General features: G+C 30.1%; 1 long non-coding RNA gene, 1 other non-coding gene and 1 pseudogene across 2 annotated transcripts; all 3 read right to left on the bottom strand.

The window, feature by feature from the left end:
- Window positions 1-1,767: 1,767 nt before the first annotated feature.
- Window positions 1,768-1,839, bottom strand: TRNAK-UUU. The gene has a single exon. It is a non-coding gene; the product is annotated as a tRNA-Lys (tRNA).
- A 4,037-nt stretch (window positions 1,840-5,876) lies between these two features.
- On the bottom strand, window positions 5,877-8,403 carry LOC114182583 (annotated as a pseudogene).
- Window positions 8,404-12,101: 3,698 nt separating this feature from the next.
- LOC114182542 lies at window positions 12,102-12,649 on the bottom strand. The gene is made up of 2 exons (XR_003604114.1): window positions 12,596-12,649; window positions 12,102-12,384 (listed from the first exon to the last, which is right to left on the bottom strand). It is a non-coding gene; the product is annotated as an uncharacterized LOC114182542 (long non-coding RNA).
- Window positions 12,650-14,419: the final 1,770 nt, after the last annotated feature.

Raw genomic sequence — 14,419 nt, 5'->3', positions numbered from 1 at the left:
AGGATAAAAAACAATAAAAATTACACATCTTCGATTAGAGTGTAAAATAGAGTAAGTTTACTTTTTATTATTTTTTTAGATGATTTTACTCCGAGTTGCATATGGATTGTAAAGGAAGCGCATGTGACTCGATAAAATGTTCTAATATGAATCTATATTGCTATGTGATAATAGTGATATGTTTAAATTTTTAATTAGGATTTTATTTGTCTAGTTAGGTCATTATTTGAGAATTAGAGTAAGAAACATTTGTAAAATTAGGGGTTGTTTAACCATGATAAAAGTTAATTGTAGTCTTTTGCATGTTTGATTTGTATGGTATAAATTAACTGTTTGTATCTTTGTGAATTGAATGTTGAATTTGTGCATAACATTGGTTGAATTGATATATTTGAGGAGTAATTGATAAATAAGTAAGCATGTGTTTAAATTGTTGAATTAACCTCTAAGTTGTGAAAACTTGGATTTGATATATGGAGTGGCATCCTTGGTTTTTAGCGAGTAATTTTGATTAAATTGGCATTGTTTTTTAGTTAGAGGATAAAAACATTCATTAAAGTCTATGAACCTTTTTTATACAAAAATTTGAGTCTGCGTTATGCAAACTTGCTAATCAAGCCCATTTTCCACGAGTGTTATATTTGACTTTGGCAAAAAGTTAGGGATGTATGCTCTCTTGCTTACTTGATGAGCAGACTTTTTTTGAGCGAAAGTCAAACTTGAGTTTTGTAGAGAGGTAGTAGAGTACGTTTTATTTTTCGTGCTCGACTCGTTGTGTGACCCATTTAGTCGTTGAGTGAGAGTCTTCCAAAGGTAACTTTCTAAGCGAGTAACAAGACATGTTGAGCAAGTTTGTCGGTTTTTATATAAATTTTGAAGAACATCTTACAGAATTTTTTTCTATAAAAGAGTGATATTATTGAAAGTGTGAAAGTGGATGAATGAGATGAAAATATTTATTTAATGAATATTGTTATCATTTTGACAAATATACCAAATTGTGTAACTAGTAAACAATAATATCAAAATATCGTAAATTTGAGTTTTGTATAAAAAAGTAAATTTGTTCATCGATGATAAAGATGATATTTGAAAATTTAAAACACTTGATGAAAAAGACAAAAAATGATATGAATTGTTAGTTTTGGGGTTAAAAATTCAACTACTTTATAAATAAAATAATCATCGCACATATTAAAAATCAAACGTTATTTAAGTTTTAAAGTTACTAAAATGTATCAAACAATTTCATATAATAAAAAGTCATGAATCATTCTCTTAAGTGGATATTATCGATGATAAAGATGATATTTAAAAATTTAAAACACTTGATGAAAAAGACAAAAAATGATATGAATTGTTAGTTTTGGGGTTAAAAATTTAACTACTTTATAAATAAAATAATCATCGCACATATTAAAAATCAAACGTTATTTAAGTTTTAAAATTACTAAAATGTATCAAACAATTTCATATAATAAAAAGTCATGAATCATTCTCTTAAGTGGATATTATGCTTGTTCGTTATAAGCATTTAATATCATAATAGTAATTTTGAAATTTAATATCATAATAGTAATTTTGACCTATTATAAATTCAAAATTTGTGGTGAACGTGGATCGAACACATGACCTTCAAATCTTCAGTCTGACGCTCTCCAAACTGAGCTATCCCCGCAAACAGAAATATATGAAAACCATATATATGTAACGATAAGTTTAACTAAATATAATACAAAAATCTGAAAATAAAAATTTCATTATTTTCGCCGTCTGTGGGGATCGAACCCACGACCACGTGGTTAAAAGCCACGCGCTCTACCACTGAGCTAAGACGGCACACATGATATTATTTTTTATATTTATATAACTCTGTTATGTGCATTTTTCTTATGTTTTAACTTGTGAAACTTACTATTTAATGATAGATTATGATTGAAGTTCGAGTATTATATTTTCTATTGTTTTAAACAATAAAAATTAAATCACTGACATAAAAAAAGTGGAGTTTTTTTTATTTTTTATCTTATTCATTAACATAATAATTGGTAAATTTAATTAGTATTTTAGTTTTAATATTTGTGGGTTAATTTAATATGATTTTTTTTCTTAATTCATTTTTTATTTTATTAAAAGGTTTGATTTAGTTATTTTCATTAAATGACCTGCAATCAAAGGTGGAGGTTGAAAATAATTCGAACCTATTTCGACCAAGTTCCAAGATTATAAAATGAAAGCTTCCATTATAATTCATTATACTTTGGATAATAATTCATTATACTTTAGATAATAATATTTTAATCTATTACTTTAATTATTATTAAAGTATTTATTTTGAAATTTTTTTAATAATATAATATGATAATTTAATGAAAAAATGATGAGTTAAAAATAATAAAAAAATAAATTAAAATATCATTATCCTTATACTTGTACACTAACTAAGTTCATTCTTCCAATAGCCTAAAAATTTGTCAAAGTAAAGAAAACAAGAAAAACCACTTTTCAAAATGAACAAAGTGAGATACATAGAGACTAACTATGTCAATTCAAGTATTCTTTTGATACAAAGCTCTTAAATCACTAAAGTTTTGGATACATGTCATATAAGTAGGGTCAATTCAGTACTGATAGTTAGTAAATGACTAAAAAACTAATAAAATAAACACATGTCAGAAATTTAGATAAAGATATTTAAATAATATTCTTATCGATTTGTTTTATTATAATGATAGTAGATGTCACTTCTTTAAGTAAAATATTAAATTAACATAATAATTTCAACCAATACAAATTCAAAATTAACATATATTCTGTACTAATAGAAATGTTACAAAATTCCTTTTTTTTTCTTCAATTTGAAGATAAGTTATATATATTTAAATGTCAATAATAGGTTATCCAGTACAATAAGATGCTTTTCCTATTATTACTTTTTTTTAAAATCAGTTACATCATAGTATTTGGTGATATTATAGTATTTGAATTGAATTAATGTAAAAATTCATTTGATAAACTCGAGTTCAGGTGTGGAATGACTTATTATATTTTTGTTAAGAAAAAACCTCTTGAACCAAAATGTTTTGAATGTATTATTTAAGGGGACCTTCAATATAATTTAATTAAAAAATATATTTAATAAAGTTTTGTTTAATTTTGATACTGGGAAATTTCAGGTCTAATCATTTATGAGGTTAATCTTCAAGAGGATAATAAATTGAAAGATTGGTAATACATACTAATAATTTGATGGCTTAATAAAATAATAAATTTATCTCTATATATGATCCTATTTTCCAATGGATGAAAAAAAAAACATAAAAATTATGAAATTAACTTCGCCACACAATGACAATCTGAAACCTACATTCGAATTAATAAACTTTAAAATTTTCTGCAACTTCTTATTTATTTTAAAAATTTAAATATTTTACACTTTCAAGATATTAGACATACACTTGTTAAGAAAAGTTGTTGCAGTGATAAAAAAATATATAAAAGAACACAATTTTAAATTGTGGTAATTGATCTCAAAATATGGGGGCAAAACTGTAATACCATTCACTATAACTCTCTTTTTTGTCGATAGCTATCAATCAAGTCAAGTTCACATGTCTTGCTTTTGAACACTCTTAAAAGAGAAGTTTAAGGAATATTCCTCCTATCTACATGTCAGAAAAAAAGTATTCAGCGGATATGATTACTTTTTTGAAAAATCTTATATGTATGTTTTTCAATTATTCAACACATTTTTAACACTTAACAGGAAAAAAATTATTTAAAATTATTATATTAAAAAAAATATATTTTTAGTATTGGATAGACATTGAATTAAAGATTTGATATTTTTTTCTTCATCTCTCTTGTTAATATTATTCTCCGCATCGTCTTCTTTGTCATATTTTTTCCTTTTCTTTCATTCACACATAATAATACTAAAAATGAAAAAAAATAATCAACCATAAATTTTTCATTTTATTTTAATCATTAGAAATATATCCTCACGTCGCATATATTTTTACATTTTTTTACGATAATAAAAGAATAGTTTAATTATTTTTTATCTAACTATTATTATAATAAAATTTATTACTATTATAAATTTTTAGGAACAGAATGTTAAAAAAATTGGATTTTAAATTTATCAATCTCACAAAATCTACTTATAAAATAAGATTTGTATCTTATTTATATAATATAAAATTATCTTCTAACGCTGTTATCATTTCAGAAAATAATGCACTGTAAAAATTTCTTGAGACCGTGACCTTAGTATTCCCAAAATCCAAACTCAACACAACACTGAATCACAGATAATTGACACTAGTCTCACATCAAGTGATAGATATTTAAATTAATCATGTAAAGTTAGGGCTTAAAAGAGCATTTTAAGAACATTATTTATATAATAAGGGTTCAAATTGAAGCATATAGAGGTTATTTTCTTGAACATGTAATAATGTGGAATTGAAGCATTGAAGGAGATTCTGGGAATCTTACTATTCAACAGTCAAATGTACAAAGTTGATTCAAAAGGGGCATGCATGCGAGTGAAGGAGCCACATTCTGACCCAGTTTGGTCCAATTCATGTGGAATTAAATTAAAACGGTTCTAAAATTGGACTAATTATTATTTACTTAAAGTTGTAACATGAATTATAATGTGACGTTATGAAGGTTGGTCCATAGTCAAATGTTGAAGGCATCGGCGTTCATGACGATGCTCCTCGATCTTCCAAGAATGAAAAATATGTTCATATTTCACGTGTGAATTTATAACAATGTAGGAGCGAGTCTAAATCTTATTTTATAATTTAATTTTATGAATTAAATTTAAAATTTACTTTTTAAGATGATATTTAAATATGAGATAAGATTACTTTAACAAAATTTATCATTTAATTTAATAGATTTATTGTTTTACTATTGCACCAACTACAATATATAAGTAGATTTGACTTGAAGTGAGCTGGTCCAACACGATCTAGTCCGATTTGGTTCAACCTTCAATCTGGTTCAACCTTCGGACCGACCTGGGGTGACATAGTTTGTTTTTCGGTCCGTTTTGGGTTAGATTGGCTCCACCTTCGGCTCGACTCGACTTGAATCAGTTCGACTTTCGATCTGATCTGACCTAACTTGTCCTTTGACCCAACCATCCAAGCCTAACCTTCTACTCAACTTGGACTGACTCGACATTTAGCCTGACTCGACCTTCGATCTGAATCGACTCATCTCGATCTTTTGCTTGACTTAACTTTTTAGACATATAACGTTCTTTTTCTAACAAATGAACAATTTTACGACTTTGAGAATTTTAATTTCTTTCTTTTTTAAGTGAATTTTAAATTGTACTATTTTAGTTATTTGAAATCCCTGCTTAAAAATTTTCAATTTCAATTTTTTTTTTAATTTCTTTATCACAACTTATCGTTTTTCTTGAAAAAAAATTTCAAATTCTCCAAATAAATAAAATTGGTAATTAAAAATATTTTAAAGTCATGGATAATTAAAAATATTTTACATATTTATATATTTAAAAAAAAGTAAATGATATAGGACCACTGGAAGCAGTGGAAATAGAGCATAACGATGCACATAATTCTCAAGGTAATTCTTCAATTCGGTAGGAGTTTCCAAACATGGTCCCAGAACTATGCAATTCTCATTCAAATTTTGCCACATGTTCAAAGAAAGATAGTTGAGGCGTGGGAGAAAAAAAAAAGTGAGAATGGAAGATAACTAAAAATTCTCTTACTAATATAAAGAAATAAAAATCTGTACAAGTAACAAGCATGCATGCTTTCATTTCATGCTACACAAAGTGCCATCTCTATATATTACTCGAAAACAACGCAAATCATAAAGTTGGTCTCCTATGTACGAAGAGGAGAAGGAGACAAGCTAGAAATAGGAGTGCCACCGCTGCTTGAGCTATGACCATTTATTTGTGTGTCATTGGAATCCTGAAGATGTTCCAATGATCTCACCACACCACCCATGTTTGGTCTAAGTTTTGGATCTGTGGAGAGGCATTGAATTGCAAGGTGAGCTATTCTCTTTGCTTCTCGCTTTGAGTATTGCCCTTCTATACGTGCGTCCATCACTTGGGAGATCTTGTGTTTGTTTATCAGAAGTGGTTTCGCCCATTCAACTAGATTATGTTCCCCACTTGGCCTGTTGTTGTCCAATGCACGTTTTCCTGACATAAGTTCCAGAAGAACAACCCCAAAACTGTATATGTCACTCCTTTTCGTTAGGTGACCTTCAAAACATACACAATTCGAAGAAGGTTAACATAAAGGATCATCTTTTCCTAGAAATAAAGGTGATTTAATAGTAAAGTTGAAAACTTTCTTTACTAACATTCGAAAGTTACAAGGTTGTCCTCAAGAGAACTGAAGAGATAGGAAGGGAGGATGAAAGAGATTGTTGGTTCAAGTCTTTCTCAGATAAAAATAAATCTTTTCCTAAAAATGTTTGTGTAGAAACTTTTTCACCCATATTTACCTGTGGCAATGTACTCAGGAGCAGCGTAGCCAAAGGTGCCCATCACTCTTGTAGAAACATGACTCTTGTCACCTTCTGGTCCATATTTTGCCAATCCAAAATCAGAGAGTTTTGCATTATAATTCTGTCATTCACGAAAACCAATTTTAGAAAGCCAGGGCTAAGTAATAAACCTATCTCTTACTCTTGTATGATCAATGTGATTTCACTTACAGAATCAAGTAAGATATTAGAAGTTTTGAAGTCCCTAAATATTACATCTACTTCATCACTATGAGGAGCTTAAGGTCCTAACAAGTAAGAAAAGCAACTCAAAAAGAAGCTTACTCCTAAACAAGTGATTATCCAAGCTACCCTTGGCCACAAATTCATACACTAGAATCCGGTGATCATCCTCCAATGAATAACCAATTAGCTTCACAAGATTAGGATGACTGAGCTGCCCCAGGTAGTTGATTTCTGTCTGCATAATACAGGCTAATCAGTTACAATATTCACAAAAAGACTAATGTTAAGAACACATCTCTGACACTCTTTTGGACACACTTTTCATTCTTGATTGAAATTTATTACAAATTACTTCTGATTAATTGAGCATCACTGAAACTCCTCACCATTGTTGAATGTTCTAAATTGTGAAAGGAAATGCGAAGTGAAAGTGAGACACTCACCAACCATTCAATGTGTCCCTGGTTGCTTTCTTGGTTAAGCCTCTTGACAGCAATGACCATTCCTGTGCCTGCTTTAGTCGGGGCAAGTGTCTGCTCATCAATCCACCCTTTGAACACACTACCAAACCCACCTTCACCTACCATACTATCTGGACGAAAGTTCCTTGTAGCAGTTCTTAGCTCATTGAATGCAAAATCCTTCAAATTGCTGGCTTCCAATATCTCAACCTCATTCTGAGGAGTTAGAAGCATAGATGAAGAGGACACCGTCACACTCAGATCATTCTCTTCTTTGCCACCATCTTTTGAATTCAAACCTGCTCATGTCAGAACAGAACATCATTCACTCAAGACAAGCACTCTACTAACTTCTACTTTCTGCTTCATTCAGAAAACCACATAAGTCAAAGGGGTACAGAAACAGTTTTTCTACCATTCATGTCTGTAATGTTATCACTGCAATTACATTCATACTTCTCTCATACACAGTTCCCCTTTTTAAGGATAAGAAAATGTTGTGTGACATTATAATAGTCTTATGTAACACGGCATGAAACGAAAAATCTTGCATACCAAAAACATCTTAAAAAACAAACATGGAATAATCTATATTGTCAAAATTTTCTGTCTTTCTTCTATACTTTAAACTTCTAAAACCAATGGTTGAAGAGATCATATCTCTGAGTTCTCTTGTGAACTGCATAAATCACACCCGTCTTTATTCTGTTGCATCTTAAACTTGTAATTTTGAACTGAATTTAACAATTTTCGGATCCTTAGTTCCTTTAAATGTGTAGAGGATCCAAGTTCACTGCAAATAAAAGAAAGCAATTCCAACCAATAAAAAAAATCTCATTTGATATCAGGTGTTTGTATTTTTATTTAATTTCGTTGATCAATCTGTGCCAATTAAATCAAAGTCTTTATATTTTGCTTTGGATGCGCACAACTGATCACGTATCGTTCATCCGAAGCAAGTCTTGTACGGTGTTTGAGTCAAACATCGAACACAAACAAGCAGCAAAATTTTATTCACAAAACCACACAAATTTGGAACTTTCAAAACTCCAATCGAAATGGTGTCCAGCATAAGCAAACACAGTTCAGAATCAAGATGTTCAAGTTAAGAAAAAGGAGGTGGGAAGAGCAGAAAAAGAATGATACCATTACGTGGAGGGCTCTCGGCTTTGATCTTTGGAGGAGCACTAAAGAAGCAACCCATGAACACTATTCTAGAGAGAGCTAAAGAAAAAAAAAAAAGGTACCCTCTTGTATCTTTTTCTTCAGTGTAATCAACAGCTGCTACAAGTTGAAGTTTTGAATTTGGAGGATAGAAAGAAAGGCTTGGAAGAGAAGAAAAGGAGTTGCACGTGTGAAAGGAAGAAAGTTTGGACGTGAAAGATAGCTGTCAGGCATGAACTTGTGTATTATCTGCCGAATTTACAAGGCAATATTGAGTTGGAAAGTTAGTGGTGTGTTGGTGTGTTGGTGTGAATGATGTTATGTTATGGTTTGTGATGTGGCTATTTTTTTTGGAAATTTCATGTACTTTATTAGACCATCGAGAAGGATTAATAAGAACAGGGTTGTCGTGGCCGCCACCCTAGGTTACGGCTGGGAGCAAGTTGCAGGATAAAAGGGAAGACTTCATAATTGCTTTGCTTTGACTTCCTCCTCTCACTCTTATTATGGATGTGTTGCTTAGTTTAGGAAAGTTAATGAAAAGAGATGAAGAGAAAATGTCCATGGTCAGATTACTCACCTAAACGTTTCCTGTAGTTTTGTTAGAAAAGGGTTTAAAATTTAACTCAATCCCACAAAATCGAACAATGACTTTAATACTATGTTAGAAGTGGGTTTAAAGTCTAACTCAACCCATAAAACTAGCTTATAAGATAAGGTTTGCACCCTCACTTATATATTATGAGATTGTCTTATTTTTAGTCGATGTGAGACTTCTAACAAGTTTAGAAATGAAGATTAAAATTAATTTATATAAGTTTTTTTTTCTTCTAACCTTAAAAAAAATGATGGAAATATCAAATTTTAAAAGAGAGAGTGTTATCTTAGCCACTATAAAATCGAAACATTCTTTTCCAAATAGAAAGAAACAAATGGATGATATGAATATTGTAAATTTAGAAATGAAAATCAAAGTGCTTTTGTCTTTCGTTTCTAGAAAAGCTTTCTTCTACCGTGTTTATGCCTAAATCTGAATGGAAGACTTTTTTTGTGGTGCAAGACCCACATAAATCTTTCTCTTTTTGTTGTTGTATATAGTCTCTGCATGTAACAGGGAAAATGGAAGAAGGAAATTCATTAGAAAATAAATATAAGTTTAGAGATTTAATTGTAAAAAATGATTCAGGACGTAGTTAAAAATTGTTGACCAGTTTCAGGACATGCAGATTAAGTTAATATAATTTAAATTATTTAAAAATAAATACACGCTTAGACCATTAGATTTGGTATTACTTGTCAAATATCATCAATTCAATAAACACTTACGCACGTTGCGCCTTTTATTTATTTATTTATCATAATATAAAAGAGCGCTAGAATGCCTTGACTAGCCTATTTTTGGCACTAAAATATGAGGGGAGAGAAAGATTTATTTTGGACGACATTGTGTTTTTAATTAAAGTAGTTAAATAAAGGCACGTAACCAAACTTTATCTGGTCCGTTATTCTATGTAAAGAATTTGAAGTCAAACAGAAAACATTGTTTTTGTTGCATATTTTTTCTATAAAAATTTCCACTCCAAATAATAATTAAGAAATATACGTGAATATCTCAAAGCTTTATCAACCAGATGTTAATGGAGTAGAATAAATACATTTAAACATAGCATTAGAAGTATTCTTACTATTTTGACATTACTTGCGAATAGACTTTTCCGAAACAGAGTTGTAATTTTACGAACTTTCTTATCAAGTATCGCTAACTATCGCTAACTATGCCGTCAAAAGTCGCATTGCCGTGAAACAAAATGATGAGACAAAAAGAAAACATTATCATAACAATACTCTCTTTTTTTGGCTGTGTTACTTATCAACCTATCATGATTTAGAGCATGAGATGGAGATTAGGAAAAGAAAGAAATAAAGAAAATATTTATAAATTATTATAATGAGTAAGTTGTTTAGGGCAAACCATTAGTGGGCCTGAACTGGGTCAAACCCATCGGATGAAAATTGTCTTATTTTTATAGCTATGAATGAGTCTATTTGTTGCGCTTCATGAATACTTACTTTCTCAAACTTGGCTTCTCGTGACCACAACGACTAATTGAAGGTAAGGAATGAGAAAAATATATCGTTGGAATGAGGCATTGAAGGATTCTCTTTCTCTGTTTTGTAATTTGTAAACTTTGATTTTCTTTAACATATTTTGAGTATCAATTATCACATTTAAATTATACATATTGAAAAAAATAATTAAATTTAAAAAAGATATATCAAAATAAAACTAATACACACTCTAATGATGAAATTGAGATAACGCAATTATGATGAATAAATCGGTATAATACTTTTAATAGTGGAAGCTGAGTCAAAATAGCCACAAAGCGGAGTCAAATCACAGTTTTTCAACCATCTCTTACTCCTCCAATCATGGCTGAACTAGTTAGCTTTTCTTTTGTTTTGAGAAAGTCGTGAGCTTACACTAGTGGACCTGGTTTCTCTTGAGTTATTTTGCTAATTTAGCACTTACAATGGATAAAGGGAGCGTGCTTCATCTAAATAAAACAAACAGAGAAAGAAATTATTTTCCAATATCTAGACACAAGCACTATAAAAAATGTGGACGACTGATTAAGACGAGTTATTAAAGATTGAGGTTCCACGTCTTGTCACTCTTCCTAGTAAACTTTTTTATTTAATTTCTAACTAAATTTATTTACATTTAATCTGATATGTAGATGTGTGTGTAAGAGTTCGTACTTATTTCTTTCACATACGTCTGTTTTAAAAGTACACATGAACTGTCAAGGAAGCATGAACAAAGGAAGAAAAGTATTCCAAAAACTTGAAGGTAAAACTTTTATTTTGTTCTTCTAAAAATGTTTACAGAGATTTCTTTATACAAATTCAGTGTGTAGTTTTTTTTTTCTTTTTCAAAAACAGGATGAAAGATACTAATGATGCTAGAATGAATATTTAGGCAATCAGAACAGTGTCAGATAACAAAAAACAGAAGATAAGAAAAATATGACACGATAATACCTTTAAAATTCTATTCCTTGTTTGAGTCATTTTCCATTGTGTATCTCCAGGTGTGTGCAAAGTAGATATTAATGCATAAGAGGGGAAAGTTAATTGTCACAGACATGATTCCTCCTTCATCGGCGAAAACCACTGGGGAGCCAAATGGATTTTTAATCAGGATGTAAAAAGCTAGATTAAATCATTTTGAAGCACCGCTATTTTTGGATAATGTCAACAATAGAACCACACAAAATTTCACCATAATTAATGAAAATGGTACATGGGGGAACATACCACCCATATGATAAGACCTCTCAAACATTTTTTTTTTTAATTAGAATAATGAAACAACTTATTCTCACTTATAAAACCACAAAGGGACAGGCATCGGAGAATCATCAAGTACACGTAGTCCTCAATCATCTTCTATGGCCAACATACAGAACTATAGTCTGGCATACTCAAAACAATCAACATCCACATGTGATGGAATGATCAATGCATACAGAAAAAAGCCAGACATGGTGAATATGGATTCTAATACATACATACATATATATATATATATATATATATATATATATATATATATATATATATATATATATATAATGTGTGTGTGTGAATGTGTAATGTCCTAAAAATATGTATAAGAATATTTAATGGTTAGACTCTATTTCTTTTACTTTCTAATCATCATATTAGTAATCATTAGATTCTAAAACTTTCCCATTTCTAAACTTGATCAATAAAAAACAAATAAATAAACTTTCCTTCTCAATTTATCATAATTCTCTTCATTCTTTAATAATAATACACATTAATACATACATGTCCAAATTAAATCGCAACTTTAGCTGTATATTTCTGCTTTAAAGTTGACTTCTGGGTTGCGAATATCATCCTGGCTTTGAATTAATCTGATCTCTAAACTGGTTGACTGGGAATCATGTCCAGCGTTTTTGTAGTCACTGAGCGTCCTGTGTAGAAGTGCCTGTACATATTGATGATGCTTGAACGGTTAATTATCCATTAAAAATTGTGGGCTCACTCATCATGTTCTCATGTTGCTCGTAAGAAGTAATATAAATTATTCAAAATATTTTGAATGATAGAAGAACTTTACTAACCCAAAAGTACTAGTACCACAATATCAGAAGTGGAGAAACAATAAGATTAATGACACACATCAAGAAAATAAATACCTGCAAGCTTGACACTGCAAGTTCTGCAGCAATCTCAAGGTTGTCTCTGTATTTCTGAAATAAATAAAGATATAAATGAAATTATTAGTAAGATGACACAGGGCTATAAATAGCACACTATAGAGGTGTAGCAGTGTGTAGCGGCTCTTACAGGGTAGTAGCGGACCAAATAGCAGGTGCTATAACGGGTTGATTTCAAAAAAATACCTTAGAACAGATACATCAGAGCTTTTCTTCAGTGTTACTTGAGGGATTTTAATTTTCAAAACTATATGTATGTATTAAATGCGAAAACTATATAAAAGACTTTAATTTAGAACATGGGGTATTGATAATACCAATCTTGAAAAGCTTGCATTTAACTTTTGCTGGTGTTTACCCGTGTTTTAAAAACACCTATGTCTTTTTGTTGCTAATTATGAATGCTATTGATTTAGAATAATTTTAATCATTCTTGATAATATACATTAATATAAACTATAAAAAAAATTCAAAATAGCACTTATCCCCCTATACGATATCTCACTACAGTGTTTTTGCAGCCAGCCGCTACGCACCGCATTCCGGGATTTAAAACATTGGTAATATCAAACTATAGTAATAACTCCCAAGTAAAGGTAAATACATTGCTCCAACCAAGAAGAAGTGCAGTCATGAGATCTCCTGTTCCCTACAAGCATAAGAACATAGTTAAGGGTTCTATTCACTGAATGTTGAATCTAAAGACAATTGGATTAAAGAAATTAAGATAATAAATTTATAAGTTGGTCGTTAGAAAAATTTCTTGAATGAATTTCTTTCCTGTTATCTTTTGGGCTTTGGATAAACTTCTTACTGTCTAAGGAGCACCAGGTTAAAGCGATTAAGAGCAATTAAAGTTTGATGTTCTGTTGGACGTGCCTTTTTGAATGAAGAACCATGTGAACAGTCAAACAAGGCTAGTTTGTTAGATGGGTAATGATGATAAAAGGGTGAAATATTTTGTTGGCTAGTTTGAAGAAGTGTTTACATAGTGTTTTACGGTGAAGATGAGCTCTTAATCACTGCATTCTTCTCTATTTATCCAAGGAGCATATAGCATTTATGTGAATTGAATATTGATTGTTACCCAAATTATTAATGCTGTGGTCTTACTAAACCCGAAGAAAAATTGGCATAGCCGTTAACTGATTCAAAGTTGAAGCAACATGAAATGAACCAACATTTTGGAGACCATTTAATTTGGTCATTTTGATATGAGCGTTGGGAAGATTATTATAATAATAACAATGTGTTACTCATAAGAAGGTCATAATCCACCTTTGCTGCACGTCATTCTTGCCATCAGCTGCAAAATTCTGACCATAATTCATGTAAGTCATTTAATTTGTGAGGCTTTAATGGATCCAAACAAGGAAGGAGTTTTAATTAATACGAAACTATGAAAGTGTTTGGTTATTTTTATTTGTAAGAGGGTTATTTTTACTGAAGTAATTATATATGGATTTATTTTAGAGCGAGAGTAATCATATGAAATTTGAATAACTAGGTTTATGTTTATATAGAAGTTTGGAATTTTGATGATTTTATATACGAGATGGAGTGTTGGAAAGTCATTTCTATTTAACTGAGATCTAATATATTATTTGAGTTGTCCTAGTGATAATGTTTGAACTTTATTGAATGTTCTTTTAAACTTTGTTCTCAATTTGAGTTAAAATGGGTTTCATATGAAATTTGTGTAAGGAATATTTGCATCAAGGTATGATTAACTTGTTAAGAAAGTATTGTTAATAGAATGAATTGTTAGCTATGTTGTTGAAGTTCTTGCATTTTTTTTTTTAC

Source organism: Vigna unguiculata, chromosome 4, assembly GCF_004118075.2.
Source record: "Vigna unguiculata cultivar IT97K-499-35 chromosome 4, ASM411807v1, whole genome shotgun sequence".
Lineage (NCBI taxonomy): Eukaryota > Viridiplantae > Streptophyta > Magnoliopsida > Fabales > Fabaceae > Vigna > Vigna unguiculata.
The sequence above is the reverse complement of the archived record's forward strand: the minus strand, read 5'-3'. Positions and strand labels throughout refer to the sequence as shown.